The 18,311-nt window shown below is 42.0% G+C and overlaps 1 protein-coding gene across 4 annotated transcripts in view; it reads left to right on the forward strand.

Annotated features, from left to right (window-relative positions):
• The window catches only part of TSPAN4 (tetraspanin 4), a 456,092-nt gene that overhangs the window by 148,195 nt on the left and 289,586 nt on the right, over positions 1 to 18,311 (forward strand). The window contains exon 1 of one of the 4 annotated variants that reach the window (XM_030482722.1): positions 4,236 to 4,254. The exons of the other annotated variants lie outside the window; for them this stretch is intronic. The gene's annotated coding sequence lies outside the window, so the exon portion shown is untranslated. Of the gene's footprint in view, positions 1 to 4,235; positions 4,255 to 18,311 lie in introns of those variants that run through there. 4 annotated transcript variants of the gene reach the window in all.

Genomic DNA, 18,311 nt, shown 5'->3' on the forward strand with positions numbered 1-18,311 from the left:
TTTCTGTATATTAAGACAGCTATGTTGTCCTCATCATAACATACTGATTTATTCAGCAAGAATTGCTTCTCTTAGTAAAGTAGACTGTCTCTATCATCTCATAAATACAAGCAGGCTTAATAGATTTCCAGGAGGAAGTGTACATTCACCTAGGTACTGGTTAACTTGATCTGAACACCCTCATTCAGCAGTTCCTGGGCATAGCCCTTAATTTTTGACTTCTGCTGGAGTACATTGTCAGAAATTATGATGCTTTTGGTGAGGGTCTGAAGTGACAGACACGGTACCACGTGGTTTATTTATTTGTGGCAGTGATTAATTAGTCTTTGTAATAACTTATGCAGCTTTCCTTCAGTTTGCGTTTTTTCCCAGCTTTAGCCTCAATGTGCCCTTTCTGCTATTATAACAGTTCCTTTCCATTAATGGAAAGCATGTTCCTATATATAGTGATTATATCTGGTAAATTAGGCAGTTTAAAGTTTGCAGTATTAAGGTTCATACGCAGGAGAACGTGTTCCATAGGCTTTCAGTAGGACTAATGGTCATCAGATTTTTTTAATGATTTTTTTTTTCTTTTTAAAGATATTTTAAAATATCTTTGACATTGGAGAATGTGACTTTTGAATTTCCTTCTAGTAGATTTCTTTGCAACTCTTGGGCTGGTTGGCCATGGCTGCAAGACGTAAGAAGACTTGAATGGCTTAAAACCTCTGTGGCAGCCAAACGCTACAGATCTGTTTTAGTGGGTTTTGTGAGACAAAAATTAAAATTAAATGAAACTTCATTTACAAATGATTTTTTTAATATGAAAATAGGTAGTTGATTTGAGAAGGGAATAAAGTAAATCTCTTTGGGCTCACATCCTCATTTTCTATTCTGTAGCTACCTATGTTCTTTAAGGACATGAAAGTCAGGCAGCTTGTAATGTAGCCTTAACATATGTATATGTATGAAAATAAAATATTTTGTCTTGAAACACTTTGTGAGCATTGCCTTTGCTGGGCACCAAGTAAATGGTATTAGTTTCCTTGATGTTCTCTATTAGTGGCCAATGCTGTGTATCTCATAGAGAGTTAATAGTCTGTTGCAGTGGGAGTATCAAGGACTTTTGGTTTAACACCTTTACTTTCCTTTTATAACAAACCCCAAACAAATGGAGATGTGCATGTATTTTGTCAAACTACTCCAAAAGAGTCAGGGATGTAGGTGGCCTTAACATTGTGTACCTGGGGCACAAAACCTGCTATAGTGAGACTGCTGTCAGCCAGCCACTCTGTGCTGTTAAGTCAGTACAGCTGGAGGCACATTTGAAGGGAAACAGAGGGTCCCTCCACACCATGCAGATGGACAGGGGAGCTTACAAGTGAGAAGACTTTCAATTAGACATCAAGCCTTGGCTAGTTCTGGTGTAAGGTGGAACAACTACAGGGCTGACTACAGTGCTGCTGTGGTTCTTACACACTTGACAGCACCATTTCTCATTCTTTAACAAGTCCCTCCTTGCAGGTAGGTGTCTGGTGCTGCAAGCAGTGTTCCTTCATGCAAGGTATACAGCTCTTCCCAGACCCAGTTGTTGTGACTTGCCCCAAACCAGCAACTGCCTGATTCAGGCTCTTGACTTGCTGCTAAATATGGGTGCCACAGGCTTGGATGCCCATGTCTGGTATCATCATGTGTCTGGTTGCCCCTTAGTTGTTAGGGGTTTGATAGATGCTAAACTCTGAGTAATGCGCTTGAAGTGAGCAGACAGTTGCAAGCATCCCAAGCATGTGAAAATCTGCTTGCCAAGTGTCGCAAGTGCTTTTGTAAGCCCTAACCATCTTGCATTTATGTTCTTTCTGTGAAGACAGAAAAAAATCCTAAGATTTGGAGCTGATTAAAAGAGAGAAGGAATATAGTTGTTTAGATAACCAGGTATACTCAGCAAACTCATTTACTGGAGTTAATTTTGCCCATAGCCATGTTTGTGCTATTGGCAAAGTGACAGTCCTATTACAGGAAAGAGTTTTTACTCAGTACTCACCTGGGCACAGGAGCTGTATGAGAGCAGGAAGGAGAGGAGACAGTTTTTGAAAACAGAATTTGCAGTGGTTAGGTGTTCCCGTACTCTTCGGGAGTGGCTGCTGTGCTTTGCAGTGCTGCAGAAGTGGCATGTGATAAAGAACATTGTGGTCATTTTTGTGTTTGTGGTTCTTTATTTTGCTTGGAATTTTAAAATTGTTTAATGCTTTCAAAATATAAAAAGCTGTGCAAGTTGTTCAGTTGCATTGAAATTTAATGTAGTGGTATGTTTTAAAGCAGTTTTGGGAAGGAAACCTAAAGTCACTCAGTGGATGTAGGTATTTTGTTGCCGCCCTTGGTGCTGAATCCCACCATGGCAGGGCTCAGTTCATCGAAGTGGAATTCATCTGATCTGTCTCTAGCTGTCTAAACTTAAAGCATCTAGGCCAGAAAGTGCTTCAGTCCAGCTATTTCGGGTGCCTATTTTAGGGTGGGTAAGTCATGCTCTGATGATGTCAGTCTTCACTGGCTGCAGGGTACATAGGGAACTAGTTTGGATGCTTTGCCCGAGTTCAGCCCTGGGGCAGCCCCAGAGTCCAAGAGAGCTTGCACCCTCATGGTGTCATTTAAGACAGCATTTGTGCACCCCTGGTTGATAAAATTTCCACTCAGAACAGTGCTGGGCACCTCCTCCTCTTCTCCTCAGACAGGCATGTGTTACTGGAATAAGGCCTCCAGCTCTTACCAGATGTCCCCTCTGGCTCCAGCTGTGTCAGCTAGGATGTCAGTACCTGTCACTGCTTCTCAGGGCCGATGATGATCCCACAGGGATCTGACAGTAGGGCAGTCTGTGGGAAGCTGGATTGATCAGTTTAATGTGAACGGTTTGCAGCTTTTCATTTACTCTGTCCTGATGGATTTTTCCCAAAGCGGACCCAGCAGCACTTGCATGAAAGCTTCCACCAGCAGAAAGACGACAATAACTTCAGTAGCACTACAGCATGTAAAAGGAATGTCTTTCTGCAGTCCCAAAGAAGGAGATGAGGAGTGTCAGCCTGGTTTCCATCTGCTGGACTGTGCTGTTCTCTAACTCATGTCTCACCTCAAACCTTCAGTCCTGTTAAAACACTGTTGCTCATCAGCTGTGGATGCATGATAGAGTGTTGACCTCTCTTGTTCTGCCAAGCTGAGTAAGATGAACCATCAGGGCATGAGGGCAGGTGTAATATATACCAAGGGGGACTTCATACAGGAAAGCTCTGAGGAGGACTACCTCTCTCAGACGTAGTGAGCACATACAGATAATATAGTTTGTACCGGGGAGATTTGTGAGAACAAAGTACAAGTTTACTATGGATGTTAGCAGATGATTTCTGTGCTTGCACATATTCCTGCAGAGTCATTTTGATTTCTCAGGCTTTACAGTCGCAGATGTAGTAAAGCTATAAACACTCTCATCTCTCTCCTTCTTAATTCAGAATTTGGACTCTTCCCTGCTCCATTAAATCCCACATTTAACTTTATTTTGAAGAGTTTTAGTCATAGGAACAGTGTTGGGGACAGAAATGGTACATTTAGTTCTGCTGAGTGGATATGGTATTAGATTGACAGTCCCTGTCAGTGTGTAATTGCAGATTAATGGGTTGCAGTATGTCATTATGGCAGCTCAATAGCGCAAGTTTCGGAGCTGAGCACAAGTCCAGGCTTTCATTTCTTGTTAGTGGGCTACTCTGGCCTGCCTTGCACCATTTTCTCCCAGATCTCTTGTGGCAGGGAATAAGGATGTTTACAGCTCAGGTACTTAATGACCCCAGGAATATGATGCAAGACCAGCAGTGTAATTTAAAGGGTATGAGGAGATGGGGAAGAACTGATACGATATGGGAATGACAGAATCCAGCAATATGCTATAAGGAATGAGATATGTATGAAAAGGTTTGTATTGTGAAATGAGCAGCCTTCTGCACAACATCTACCAGTGGATGGGAAAGTATTATGTGTGTCCAAAATGAATAGAGTTGCTGAGCTTTATTAACCAGACCATGAAGTCAAGGGAGGGGGACCATGTTAATGGACTAGAAAACAAGGGCATGAATGGGTTATTAAAGTAACTTTCCCAGTTATTGCCAAGTTGAGCCTCTATCAACTAGTACTTTAATACTTTATGTCTTGCAGCAGACACCTTGTGCTGAGCTGCTTGATTTGAAGGTGTTCTCACTGAGGACCACCTTGAGATATTTACCTGCCTAAAAAGTATCTTACACTGTGAGCAGCTTCCTTATGTCTGCAGATAAAAATAGTGCTGTTTGAGAATTGAATAGATTGTAGTTTGGCCATGACTAAGGAATGAAACAGGTGTTAGAAAGGGCTTCATCACTTTAAGATGTAATAGACCTTCAATTTGTCTTTGCTTGTAAAGTAGCCTGTGCAGACAGTGCGGTGTGGACTGTCATAAGATAGAATGGATTTTTGCCTTCGATGGGGTAGGGAAAAGGTTCCTTTGTGGGAGTGGGCAGAGGAGGTATTTGTCACTCCTGTCTGACTGGGGTCACATGGAGAAAACATTAGCCATACCAGAATGAAAGAAAAGGCTTGGAAACCTCTGTGGCAACCACAGAACTGCTTCCTCCTTGATAGATTTCAAGGTGGCAGTTGTAGTGCTGGTTAAAGGACACTGAGGAGAAGAGAGATCCTGCAGCTGGGGAGTTTCAGATGTATTTGCCAGATCTGCTGAGAATTTTTCCTCATGCTATAAAAAATATGGCTTCCACTACATTTGCCTGTGATGCACCATTTTTTATGTTTCTGATGCTAGCGTATTTTACATGTCCATTTTTTTTCTCTGTCATAGTGGAAGTGGAAACCAGCAGGGCTTACCAAGTTGTTACTCAGAGGATACAGACTCTGTTGTTAAAGCTGCTGACACAGAGGGGCCGGGGATGCTTCTAGGCAGAAGCATCATGTCTCTTAATAATTTGATCTAGTATGACCTTGACTGTGCTTATATATGAGAGAATGTTGAGGACATGTGAAGGGCTCCATTGCTCCTGTGCAAGGAACAGATATACTAGTACCATGCCCAAACCTCCATGTCAGAGTAACAGCCCAGGGAGAGTGTCATCTATTGCTTCCTATTCCCTACAAGTAGGTGAGGATGGAGCAGCAAAGTGTGGGGAGTGGGGTAAGCAGGCTCTTCCTCCTCTCTCTGTTGGCCTGCATGTCTAAGTCGCATCTGGGGAAAGGATAGTGAGCAACCAACCCATCAGGGCTAGATGTAACGCCGTCCATTTGGGAGCAGGGATATGGTCTGTGATTCCCATAGGGCCCATGTGCATTCCTTTGGATGTAGCTGTGCCAGGAAGGAGGCGACTGTCCACAGCCACCTGCCAGAATTTACTGCCTTGCTTGTCTGTGTGTGAGTACTCCCTTATCTGCTCCAGGCACAATCAGGCTGCCTAGGTCAGGTCAACAATTTGTGCTGTTTTGTACTAGCACTGATAATATATTTTTCATAAGTGTAAGCAAGCAATTTTGACAAAAACAGCTTTTCAGGCAAAAAAAAAAAAACAAAACAACTAGGAAAGAAGTCTGTGATGGCCTCAGATTCATAACTCCCTGCTCTTTGCTCAGGGCTTGTTTGGCAGCAACGGGTGAACTAAATATTTGTGCATTTACAGTTTGCAGAAAAATAGTAAATTCTTAGACATAATAAATATACATGGATAACACCGCAGAACCGCCAACCCACTTCAAAAAGGTGGTAAGATCCTAATAATGCCTTTGTTTAAAAGGACCTCAACACTAATTCACCCCTAGAACTGAGGAAAGTATTTATCATTTAGTACCATGCTGCCAGATCTAATAGTATGAAAATAAGGCAGTCATCTGTAATGCAAATGTTGACGTCTGATTAATAGAGAAAATAACATGAGCAATTAATCTGCAAGGGAATAGATCATTATAAATGTAAATTAGATCATCAAAGGATAAGCCACACAGAAATAAAAGTACCCCAAAACATGATTAATTATTGAAGTTCCAGTAAAAAAGTAATCTGTAACAATAGAGTCCTTGGAAGACGTGTCATATGATTCATCAAAATTCTGGACAGGGTTATTTTTACAATCCCAAAATTGATTAGCTTCATTATAAATATAATGGGGGAATTTATTCCACCCAAGATAGCTTGCTGTTTTAGAGACAGAGCACTAAACTGACTCAGTTCTGATTTACGCACACCCGATTTTGCTATAGTATATAGTTTGCTTGGGTAAGTCAGGAGATACCTGCTTGCATTTTTCAGGGAGGAATGTAGGTTTAACATTAATACATATTTGTACCTGCATATGATCTTAGTCACCCCAAGATACAGTGTTGGAGGAAAGACTCTCTTTCTGGTCAGGGCATGGAGTTTTGTCAAAAATTAGTTTCTCTTTTTGCCTCTCAGAAAAATTTTCAGGTGACCTTGGGCAGATGACTTTATCTCTCAATGCTTTGTTCTCTACCTTGCTTTTGAATGCTTCAGCTTAATGGTGTATAACATGAAATTACTTAAAAGGTCTTCATTTCAAGTAGTGCTAGAAACCTACCCTTGTAAAGTCCTGGTCACTTTTTAAAAGCTCAATTAAAGATGTTGTTATTTTCTAACAAAACAGGGCTTACTGCTCATCAAGTGCTGTTAAATGCTCGAGTGACTTCATGCTTTGAAGGTACACAATATTTTAGCACTGTTTGTAACGTTAAAGGCCAGGATCATAATCTGCATATTTCCTGAGGTTCAATTTTACATATTGCTATTATTAGAGACCAGCTTAGGAACTTGTCAGTTTTCCCCCTTTCTATTTAAACTAGACTTGATGTGCTTTACTGCAGTAGTTTAAGTGCATTTTGTATGGCATCATGGTGGTGTGCTGAACACTGCAGAACTGGCCTTGTGCAACACCCTGCAAGGTCAGTAGGAGTCTGAGATCTGTTGCTGGAATGAGTATTTGAACGAGTGTCAGAAGGAGGAATAATATGAGAAACATCTCTGAAACTGGTACTGGCAAGGCAGCCTATGGGCAGACAGGGAACTCCTTGTAGCAAGGATCCGGAAAAAAAGAACAAGAAACTTCTGTATACAGGACAGGTTGACAAGAACATTGAAAATGAGAAAAAATCCAAACAACTGTCGCTTGCTGATCAGTTTATTTGAGGAAACAAGATTTTTTAAGTATTATTTTGTGAATAAATATTATCCAGGAAATGCCATATCTGTCCTTACTTTCATCTTCTTAATAGAAACAAGTCATATAACCCCAGTCTAGGTTAGCCTCTGAGTTAGAAAGTGTCTTGAAACAAATTTTGCATACTGCTCTACTTAGACTTATATGCTGCTTTATCTGCCGCTTCTTTATGTGTATGACACCTAGCAGAGAGTCCCAAGACCTGGTTATGCTAGGAAGTCGCATGGTCACCTCTCTTGGGCTTCACTTTTCTTCTGGTTTAGCACCTTACTTTTTAGCTTTGACAGTTTTTCCTCCTCTGAAGGACAGCAAGATTGAAATCTCTCTAAAAGATGGGTCTCCTTGGAGCCTCTTGGCTGTTAACAAACGCTGAGTGTTGACTGGTTCCATACAGGAATTGGCATTTCAACCGTGGCTTGAAATTGTTCTCCAAAAAGTGTGCCTTCACTATGAGCCACAGTCAGTAGTTTTTATTGCTCCTGAATATTACTTTCAGCCCTGGAAGACTTGCCTTTTGCAAATAGCACTAGAGTGCTGATGCTTGTGGTGCAAATTTCTGTAGCTGAGAAGGCCACCTGATGATAAATGTTTCTGCTTCTTCGTTCAGTCAAATGGCTTTGAGGCGTTTCTTACAGGAATTTAGTTAGAATATTGTATTAGGTACCTTTGTGGTTTTGAGGCTCCAACAGCTAGGTTTAAATGCTTTAGAACAAATACAGAAAACCCAGGAAATGAGGAACAATAGCCTGCCAGGAAAAAACAGTTTTGCATCTTTATACGGTCATTATCTCTTAAAAACCAGCCCTTCGGCCCTGATTCTTGTGTACAGCACTCCTATATAGGAAAAAAACCTTGGCTTTGACTAACCCTTCCTGTTGTGCTCCTGAGCCTTTGGTGGTTCTAGCAAGTCACTTCTATTACTGGAAGCATCTAAGTTTAAATAGCAGCCTTTTTAGCCTCATTCTGAAGAAGGATGAGTGCAGTGCCCTATTTTAAGAACCTGGCAATATAAACAGAAGTTGTTGAATATGTATTTTGCTGGGTTCCCTCAGCACTGTAGAGAGAACCCTGAAGGGAGAAGGGCAGCTGAGAAGAAATGAATGTTGGTAACTGGTATTAAAAACTAGCAGATAGGGAGAGATATGTGAATGCAAGATACATAGGGCTGTTAAGTGAGGGAGCAGACTGTGAACCCAATTTACGCCAGTGGCATGAGGAATGAAACGAGAAAGGTGGCACTCAGTAGGTTCCCTTGGCTCTTCATAAATTTCAAAGTGTCTGCCTTGCCTTTTTTAGTAACCTGTAAAATGCAACCCTGGGGTTTTTAGGAGATGAGCTGGTGAAAGTGATGGGAAATGAGAGAAGAAATTTCCTCATTCTGGCCTTCGTTTCCCAGATCTTCAATGATCTGTTAGTCAATTAACTGGAGGTCAGGTATATCGGTATGGTTTTAAAGTGTTACACTCTGGTAGAGTATATTATTCAACTTATCTTGTCTGCATCTTTAGAACCACACTTGGTGGGGAAAGGGTTTTAATTTTTCAGTGCCCTTTGTGCAGAATGACATTTATGCTTTTTACATTTCTGTATTTTTAGTAGGAGTGTAAGCTGCTGTTTAAAACAAGCACTTGGAGGCCAGTTGATTTCTAGAAATCATTTTAATTAAGGGGAAGAGGAGAAAAGGAAGGAGAGGCAGACTTCTGGTGTTCCTACTGTGGGTTAGTTGGCTAAAGTCTGGAGGGCTAATAACTGGTACTTCTGATATTCCTGATCAGCATCCTCATCCTCTCTCTCATTATCCAATGCTTCCTCAGTCTGGAGACTCCACCAGTGTTGTCATCTCATCAGGCTGCAGACCACTGGGGGCTGAGACTTTTACAGCTTTGTGCTCAGCACATATGCAATGCAAAACAACCCTGTGCTCCCAGAGAGCAAACACAAAGTGCTAAAGAGAAGTTAACAGTGAGGTACGAGCTGTTCCTTTGCAGAGCAAGTAGTATGAATTGGTTTTTAAACTTGGGCAATGCCTTTCCACTTCATCCTCAAGGTGATATGCAGCCCTCTAAAAACTGAAGCCTGGGTTTGTTTGTCATTGATTTCTCAAGTCACCCAGGAGGCCTGTTGCAGCTCTGTATTTTGCAGGTTGTGATCCATCCTTGTAGGAGAGTGGTGGAAGCACCAGCATCACGTATGGATTTGTTCTGCTTTTAGATAGGCAAAGGTTGTGTCTTGTGAGCTGGTTATAAATTCTCTGGAGCTTAGCAGAGGAGTTTGACAAACATCTTGGCCTTTCCATGGGGATTTCTACATGGCCAATAGCTCATTTGAAGTGTATATTTTTGACCAATTCTAAGAGTGTCCATTCTTCTTCCTGACAATCTGAATTCCAGCCAGATAACGTCTCAGCTTTCCACTGTCCTCTCTGTACCTAGTATGAAGTAGCTGGTTTTCAAGATGGTGTTTTTAAACAGTGTAGTCAGTACACAAACCTCTCAGGCACAGTTATCTACACAAGGTAGGAGAAATCTCTTTTTAAAAGCGTTAATGAAATTCATTAACTTCAGTAAACTGTCCTCAGTGTTTGTGTAGGTAAGACCTCATTACCCTCAGGATTGTTCAGTAATATTCTCAGGCCAACATTAACATTCCCATTTCAGTGACCTGCTGGATTGGCTATGTATGAATTACCAATGCTTCTGTTTCTTCTATGCCCACTGGAGACCTTTCATTCCCCAGGTGCTCTCTGTTTCTGCTTGCCCTGAGACAGTGAGCTCTGCCAGCCTTGCTCTAGCCTTTGGTCCTGTATGGGCCTTGATGTACCTCTGTCTTCCTCCCTGCCCCAGAAATTAAGGATTTTTGTAGCCCCTTTTCACGGGAAACGGTGCGACCCTGGCTCTAGCTCTCAGGGACTGTACTCTGGAGGCTCCCCAAACCTCCATGGGTGGAACTCTGGCTTCCTCCCTGGCTGGCAGTGCAGTATCTCCACTCTCTGTCTAGTTATGGATGACAACACCTCAAGTTGAGCTCTCCCTATTTATTAGGGAAACAGTCCAACTCTCAGTGGTGTCTGATGATTGACCCAGGCCATCTGATTGTCCTCGGCTGGTCAGGAGAACCTTGGTGGGGGTTTGTGGTTACAGGTGAGAGAACATGCTCTCATGGGAGCTGCTGAGCTGCTTCTCCAGGAACAGCTGCTTGTCATTAGCCAGATGATTCCGTGGGGAAGGCAGAAAGCTAGGAGTCGATGACCAGAGTCATGGTGCAGCACAAGCTTAAATGAGTTGCTTGGGTGCACACTGATGCTGTGGAGTTTTTGGCGAGTATCTGAAATGTCTTAAATTCAAAGCTTAGGTTGAGCGACACCTAGGCTAGCCTTCTGCCTCCTGTCTTGTGTATGCCAGCTAGTTGTGTATTCGTTAGTGAAAGTGCTGTCTCTGAATGCATGTGCATGTGTGAGGGTAGTCAGCTCTCACTAAAGTGGGAATGTCATCCTGTCTGTATTAGTAGTAGTCATGCTGATGGGAAGGCAGGAGCTATTTTACTGATTTCTAAAACAGTTAAACTAATTTAATGTAAGAGCAGCTGTTTAAAAGCTGTATGTGTCAACCCTCTCAGTTTCACTCCACTGGCATCACAGCTTTCTAAAAACAAAAGCTTTGTGCTGTCTAGGGACTTTTCTGCTGAACTTTTAAGAAGTCTGTGATGAGGTACTGTGCCAGTCAGCAGGTAATTGGCTGGTGTGTAACCTAAAATGTTTCTACAGGAGCATGTGGATGAAGAGCAGTTAGTACTAATTAAATAATTGCTTCTATTAAGCTGAACATAAGTAATGCAAGTTAGATAATAGAGGAAGGTAAGCTGGTGATTTAACCGCTGTGGGTTTGGGGCAGAATTTTCAGTGATTTACTTTGTGGCCAAGAAGAAAGCATTGGGAAATACTGCTACAGAACAACTCAACTGAAAAGAGATCACCTTGCAGTATGCATGGCTGTGTATTAGACTGGTGCTGAAAGCTTTTTATACTTCCACAAGGTTGTATGGCAGATTATAGTTAGAGCTGGGAGGAAGTATGTTTGTTTGGCGGGGGGTTGTGTGTGTGTGCGTGATGTTTTTTTTGGGGGGGGAGGGGATGGGTTTGTCTTTGTGGTTTTTGTTTTGGTTTTTTTTTTAATTATGATGTTCATTTGATTATTTATATATTTGTTGTCTCAAGAAGCTTTTAAGACTTTGAAAACTTGAATGTACTTACAAGGTTGTGTCATTGCCAAAAGTGCCCTAGTAGCCCACGGGCTCTGACCCTCTAAGAGTTTTAACTGCCTGAGGTCAAGGCCAGTTCTGATTCAGGGCAGGTTCAAGGGCCAGGTTCCATGGTGCTTAGCTCCAGGCTTGAGTGTAGATTGCTTTGCAGGGGAAGGGGAGTCAGGAGCCAAGGGCCACAGCAAGGCAGGAAGGGCACTGCCCTCACCACTGATCTGGCAAGTCTACTGCACCTGAATAAGAGGAGCAGGCAAGTCCGGTGATGGTAACCAGGGCTGTCCATGAGTGCAGTGATCAGATGCATAGAGATGAGGCAGGTCCAAGATTAAGCTAGGGTTAAGTCAGGATCAGCAAGGTGAAGGGCCAGGCACAAGCTTGCGTGAACTCAGGCAAGGTCTATAACAAAGGGGTGAGGGCCCTGCTGGAGGTATCCCACAGAGCTTTCTCACACACAGGTGTTTCACAGCACTCTAGTCTCAGCTTGTTTTTATGTTGTTCTGGGGCTGGGCTTGAGCATGGGTAGCCAAACCCTCAGGAGGGGGGAGAGATGTTGCAGAGCCTCTTCTGCACCCAGTTAAAAAAAGCCAAACAAACAACAACTTTCTAAGATCTTCCCACACAGAAAAAGAGAGCTGCAGGCTTTTCACCTAATATTGCCAGCGCTGGGCTGGCCAGGGCATTCTCTAGGACTGGAATAACCACATTCACGACTCTGTTTGTCACACTCGGAGATCTCAGCTTGAACCTGTCATCTGTTCCCAAAACTAATATCTTGCTATTCCTGAGATCAATATCTTGCTTATGAGGTCTTTGGTGGTTCTTGGCTGGGGTTGGGTTTTTTCTTATTCCTTTCTTTTTATACATGAAATTCCAGCCCGGAGCTGGAAAAACTTTAAGAATGCCAGGCAAATGACAAAACTCTCTGTAATTTAGCTCAATGTTTGTGAGTGTTGTGTATCATCATGGGAAAGAATGTGTTCATCTCCGGTGTGGTACTGTAATGCCAGTGAAAAGTGTGCATTCAACCTTAGGTTGAAATTTTCTGTGTTTTAAATGCTTGTATCTAGCAAAGAAAGCCCTGGGGCAGGATGAAATCTTTATCACTAATCTTGCTGACCAGAGGACAAACAAAAGGGTGTCCCTCAGGCACAAGCAGAAAGCATCACAACTCCTTTATTTCACAGTGCCTTGTACCTGAGAGATTCCCTCAAAACTCCTGTTGCTGACAGCAGTGCTGGGTATTGTGAGTCTGATGCTCAGTGAATTCCTGGTAATTCTGTCCTTGCCACTGCTGCTGTTGGGGATGAATCACAATAGTTTACTTGTCAGTGGAAGCTGGAGAGGAGGACAGGTGTGGTCCTACACTAATTCACTCCTTGTTCTCACCTGTGTATCTGTCCCCCTCTCAGAGGACTGGAAACATCTGCTGGAGTGAAGGATTTACCTGCCTTGTCTTGTTATTTTAAATGTCTTCTAAGTATCAGCTAGGATCAAAACCCCTCAAGCGTTCTTTGGATAAATGGCTTGCACTTTGTAAGCAAAAGATTGAATTGTCTTGACATTTTATAATCTTTCTATTTTCACATGTTGAAGCTTAAACGTATTGCAAAAGGCCCCTGTCATTTCTCTGAAGTCCAATGGGTCTCCGTAGACAGGAATAATATCCTCACTGCCTTGCAGACTCTTTTCTTATGGTCCTGCAACCTTCCGGAGCCTGACGTAAGGTTTTTCCTCAGGACCATGCTGGCTTCTGGACAGTTTAGGCATACCTGTTACTAAGTTATATCTGATGAGAAAATATGAAAAGATCAAATATAGCTTTATTCTCTGGAATATCTCAGCTACAAGAGTTGCTTGAGGGTGGAATTGGGTGGCTTCTCAATCAATACTGTCCTATTTTCCATGGTATTGCATCTCTGTTTGAGCTCCTGGAATTTATTATTTGTGTAATGAGTTCCCCAGCCTTAGCTCTGATCTTATTTACTTGTGAAGATTCTGTATACAGCATTGACACGAATCATTTTTATGCCAAGCTTATATGCAGTGCAAGGGGAAACATATTTAGATGGCTGTGTTGGATTTTGGAGCCTGTGAAGCTCATCATTCCTGCCTTTTGTTATCAAATAGGAGACTGCAGTAGTCTGGTACCATGCGGCCCATCAGGAGTAGATGTATTTCTGTCAAGGGAATGAAAGAAAATTCAGTTCCTTTCTCTTTCTGCTCTGGTGCTCTAGGAGATGCAGAGAAGAGGAATGTGATCCCTGAGGATCTCTGCAGAGAGAGAGGAAAGGATATATAGAGAAGGTGAAAATCAGCTACAGGATGCCATACCTTGAGGAATTCCGGATTCAATTGACTTTTGATACCTCAGGCTTTAAACTGTCTTTTGGTAGCAAACATTGTAGATGATGCTCTCTTCAGGCAGCAGACAGCACCACACAGGCATTTCCAAGAACTTGGGGGTGTGGTGTGTTGCCAATGATCAGTCAAGTTCTTATACTAAAATTACTTTTTTGATATTCTCTTTTTCCATATAAATGACAGAATTATCGATTCTTTATTGATGGTAGAAGCATTTTGTCAACCTCCTCCCTCTTCCCCCTTGAAATTAAAAAAATCCAATTAATAATGCTGAAAGAAGATGTTTCACAAAGGACTGGAAAATGTACCCATTTTGAATCCTGGTGGACAGATAGACCCTTCAGTGTACCAGTATGTTTTTTTTTTTTAAATTGACTTTTGACAAGCCTTCTATTGGTAAGGAGTCTCACACATCAGGGGAGATGAGAAGGCAATGGCTATCTGGCTGTGTGAGATTGTGTGAGACGTGCCTGTGTATGTAAGAGACTGGTGGTGGTGGTACATAATCCTTGTTGTTTAAAAAACTCTAAGGTGGGAGCTATCTTCAAAATGCTGCTAGTTAGAGCTTCTCTCCAGCTGCAAGGGCAAGGACTGTGGCATACATTGCTGGTGTTCAGCTATTTCATAATCCAGGTTTGCAGTGTTCCCTACTCGTTTTAGTTAGCTGGCTGAACCTGTCAGCTTCTCAGACTTGCTCTTAATCCTGCATTTCACCCAAGGCTGAACCTTGGGTACCAGGTCAGGGAGGTCTTGAGCTAGAGATGTCTTCCCTCCCAGGAGAGAGAGTGTCCCGTTAGTTGCCTTTAGGGCATAATGGAAATAATTTGTTTGATCTGTTTAGCCTTGGCCATACTGCCACTGCCCTTCAGTTTTCTGGTTTATATTTGTGACGCTTTTTTCTTCCGCCTGGAAACTGAGCTTCCTTCATCAGTTGGAATGGCTGCTGAAGAGCAATGAATTCTGCCTTTGTACCAGGCTTTTAAAGAAATCATTTATGATTCTAAGATGATTGGATATGTTTCAGTGTCAGCACTGGGTAGGCATTTGTAAGAATGCTATTGAGACTTTCATATAAAAAATCAGCTAAGCATGTTCCTAGGATGTTAATTTATAGTATTAAAGAAAGTATTGAGTTCTCTGGTATTAAATAAAACCTTTCAATTAATTTATCAAAACATTTTCAGCACTTTCTTCCTTCCAGGACAGGCAGAATTTAGTAAAAACACCAAGCAAAGGAACAGAAACATTTTTTTGACCTTACATCTTGCATCTCTTTTGCTTTAACTGGGACTAGTTAGGCAGAATACATAATCATAAGCTCACAGGCTTAATTTTTGTTGAAGAGAGCTTCTGTAGCAGGAGTTTGAAAAGTCACCTTGTGACAGTCACCTTGATTGATGTCAGTAAGCGTGAAGTTGCATAGCCTTTGAGCCTGTTATCTGCAATAATGTGAATTAACCTCAGTTAACAATCAACAGCCATAGTAATAGGCTAACAGAGCATTCAGATTTATAAAAAGTGTAGATGATGATAACAGAGAGATACTGAGTGTTTTACCCTTTGAAAGGCAAATGAAAAGTTTACTGACCACCTATTAATATTGTGGTTAATATTGTGATGGAGCCAGTACGGTTTAAAATTTTTCGGCAAAATGGGTGCTGACATTCCTTACTTGTCCAGCTTTCTGGCAGACATGAAAAAATAAGTTCACAAAACAAAAAGATTAAAAATCGTGAAAAGGGAAGAAGCCATTTCATTAATGTTGCCTGTAGACATGTTCCATTAGGTGGGCAGTAGAGCTGCTCCTCTGCTTCAGGCAAAAGTCTGGAGTTTATTTCTGGGCTGCGTGCCTGGTCAGTTGTATCTTTGTATGTTGATCTCTGTGCTAAAATGCAACAGGATTTACAGCAGAGGAGTTAAAGTTGTGGTGATCTTTAAGAGTACAAGTCAAGCAAATTCCGTCTCTAAGAATATAAGTCAAGCTACATCAAGCGATACATAGGACTTTCTTGGACTGGAAACAAGGCTGAAACTTTGGGTAGGTACATTGTAGAAACAATTCCTCAAAGTTTAATTTTACTCAAATTTTTGTTGATTTTGCTTCTTTGGCATTTGAAACTGGAACAAGCATGGGATTCTGTTTGCTCTAATAAGTTGAAAATGAAAATACACATTTGTCCCGCTGAGGCCCTTTTTAGTATATAGAGTTCTCTCAAGATGTCCTCATGTTCATGCCTCACTTCTATAAAAACCTCTGTTGAGAGCTGCTGGGAAATAAGAGCTTGGACATATTCTTCTCATTGTGAATAATCTATTCCTGTGCTATGGATGCATTTTGCATTGAAGACATTGCGGGGAAAGCAGATTTTTTTATCTTGCATGCCACTTTGAGTTCATGCCTGATGCAGTAATACTGTTTTAAGCAGTAGAAGTGTTCAAAAGTGGGTAAAGACCCATCAGTACAATCAGTGTTTCACAGCCTTCATTCTCTTATAGGATTACATCTTACTTGAGAAATCTGCTAATGCTGTACTTGAGTTGTTTAATTTATGAAATAGATTTTTTTTTTTTTTTGCTTCTCCGTACTTCTCCTGAACTGAGTGTGCTTAAATGGGAAGGAATGGCCCTATTTCTTCTGCATGTCTAACCTAATTAATCTATTTAATTTATTCAGTAATTGGAACATACAGATTTATTTTTTTTTTTTACTCACAAAGTAGAAGACAGGAATGCTAAACATCTGTGTTTGTTCTTATGGAGTCTGTCTGGTTGAATAAAACACATCCTCTGGTGCCATCCTCTTCATTTGAAGCAGGTGTTTGAAGTTCACCATTTTGGATGGCTTTGAACTGAAGGCAGGGAAAACCTACTGGGAAAATAAGTGCCAAAAGCCTTGTAACCCTTTTGAAAGAATTAAATCACTCTCTGATCTCAGTGGTTTCAGTCAGGCTATAAGGTCTTTAAGCATCTTGTTTTTGAGGATTAGTCTGAACTCTTAGTTGTCCATTCCTGATGGTTTCTATTGCTCCAGGTTCACCAATTCTGCCTTAATAACTCCAGCAGTCGTTGCAGTGGCATAAAAACTCTTGTTATTCTGCTTATAACACTCTCCAATTTAAAAGCTTTCCCTTCAAAGCCTTTCAGCCAGTCCAGAATTGGGGTGATGGGGGAGAGGACTGTGGACAAAGCTAAGCAGAGCCATAGCACTTGGTTCTCTGGGCTCTTGGAGGAAAGGAAGTGTCACAAGCCACCTTTTCACTAAAACCTACTGGTAGCAAGCTGGCAGAGTGATTTCCAGCTGGTTTGCATTAGAATGAGACCTAACATATGCGCCTGCCCAGTATCCTGTGGCTTTGAAAAGACTTCTTGTGTAGTTTAGAAGCAGCATGCATTTTTAACTGAATCTTATTGTGACACCTTGGAGATCTCGTCTAGGAGTCCTGCTCCTGAAGGACTGGGAGTGCCATGGCTTTTCTCTGGTATCAAATGGTGTTAGGGGCAGCAGCTCTGTCAGATGTGACCAGGCGGACTATCTGCTCAGCCTGGTGGCAGAGCTGAAAGAGGAAGAAGAAACATTAAGAAGTATCAGGGAGTTTGAGAAGGAGATAGACTGGTAGGACCAGGCTCTGGCCTCTCTGAGACAGCCAGCAGAAAAAAAAGTAAGATCCAGGGGCTCCTGAATCCTCCCTCTGCCAGACTGAAGGCGGTGTTTCAAGGGATAGGAGTGAATGGACGCAAGTCCGCTCTAGGAGTGGCAGGTGAAAACCCTCCTTGCCCACCTCACCCTCCCAGGTGTCTCTGTACAACAGTTATGAGGCTCTAGATGTGCATGGCCAGTTAATGGATGAGGAGGATGAAGGTCCATCCACACCAGAGGTCATGACAAGGTAAGGAAGGCATATGCCCAATAGTACAACCACCTCCATGAGGAAGAAAAGAAGAGTTATAGTTGTAGGCAACTCCCTCCTGAGAGGAACAGAGGGTCCAATATGCCGAGCAGCCCCTCCTCACAGGGAAGTCTGCTGCCTCTCTGGGGCCTAGGTTAAGGACTTTGCTAGGAAAATCCCTAGCCTGGTACTGTCCTTGGACTACTACCCACTACTGGTATTCCATGGGGGTAGTAATGAAACTGCAACCAAAAGTCCAAGCGAGCTCAAAAGACACTTGAGGGCCTTGGGGTGGCTGGTAAGGGCATCTGGGGCACAGGTTATCTTCTGTCTTTCCAGTTGTATGCAGTGACATTAGAAGAAGTAGACAGGCTGCTATGTGCAGTCATCTCATTATTTTGTGCAATATGGTCTCACTAATGATACCTTTTGATGTTCTATTGATTTTTTTAAAAAATATTTTTTATTTTTTAGTTTATTAAAACCCTTCAAATTTCTGTATGCATGAGATTTTGGGGAGATCTCGGTTTTCATTTACAAATATAAATAGAAAACTAGTCTTTGTGGTTATAAAGAAAAA

This window comes from Strigops habroptila, chromosome 4 (assembly GCF_004027225.2).
Source record: "Strigops habroptila isolate Jane chromosome 4, bStrHab1.2.pri, whole genome shotgun sequence".
Lineage (NCBI taxonomy): Eukaryota > Metazoa > Chordata > Aves > Psittaciformes > Psittacidae > Strigops > Strigops habroptila.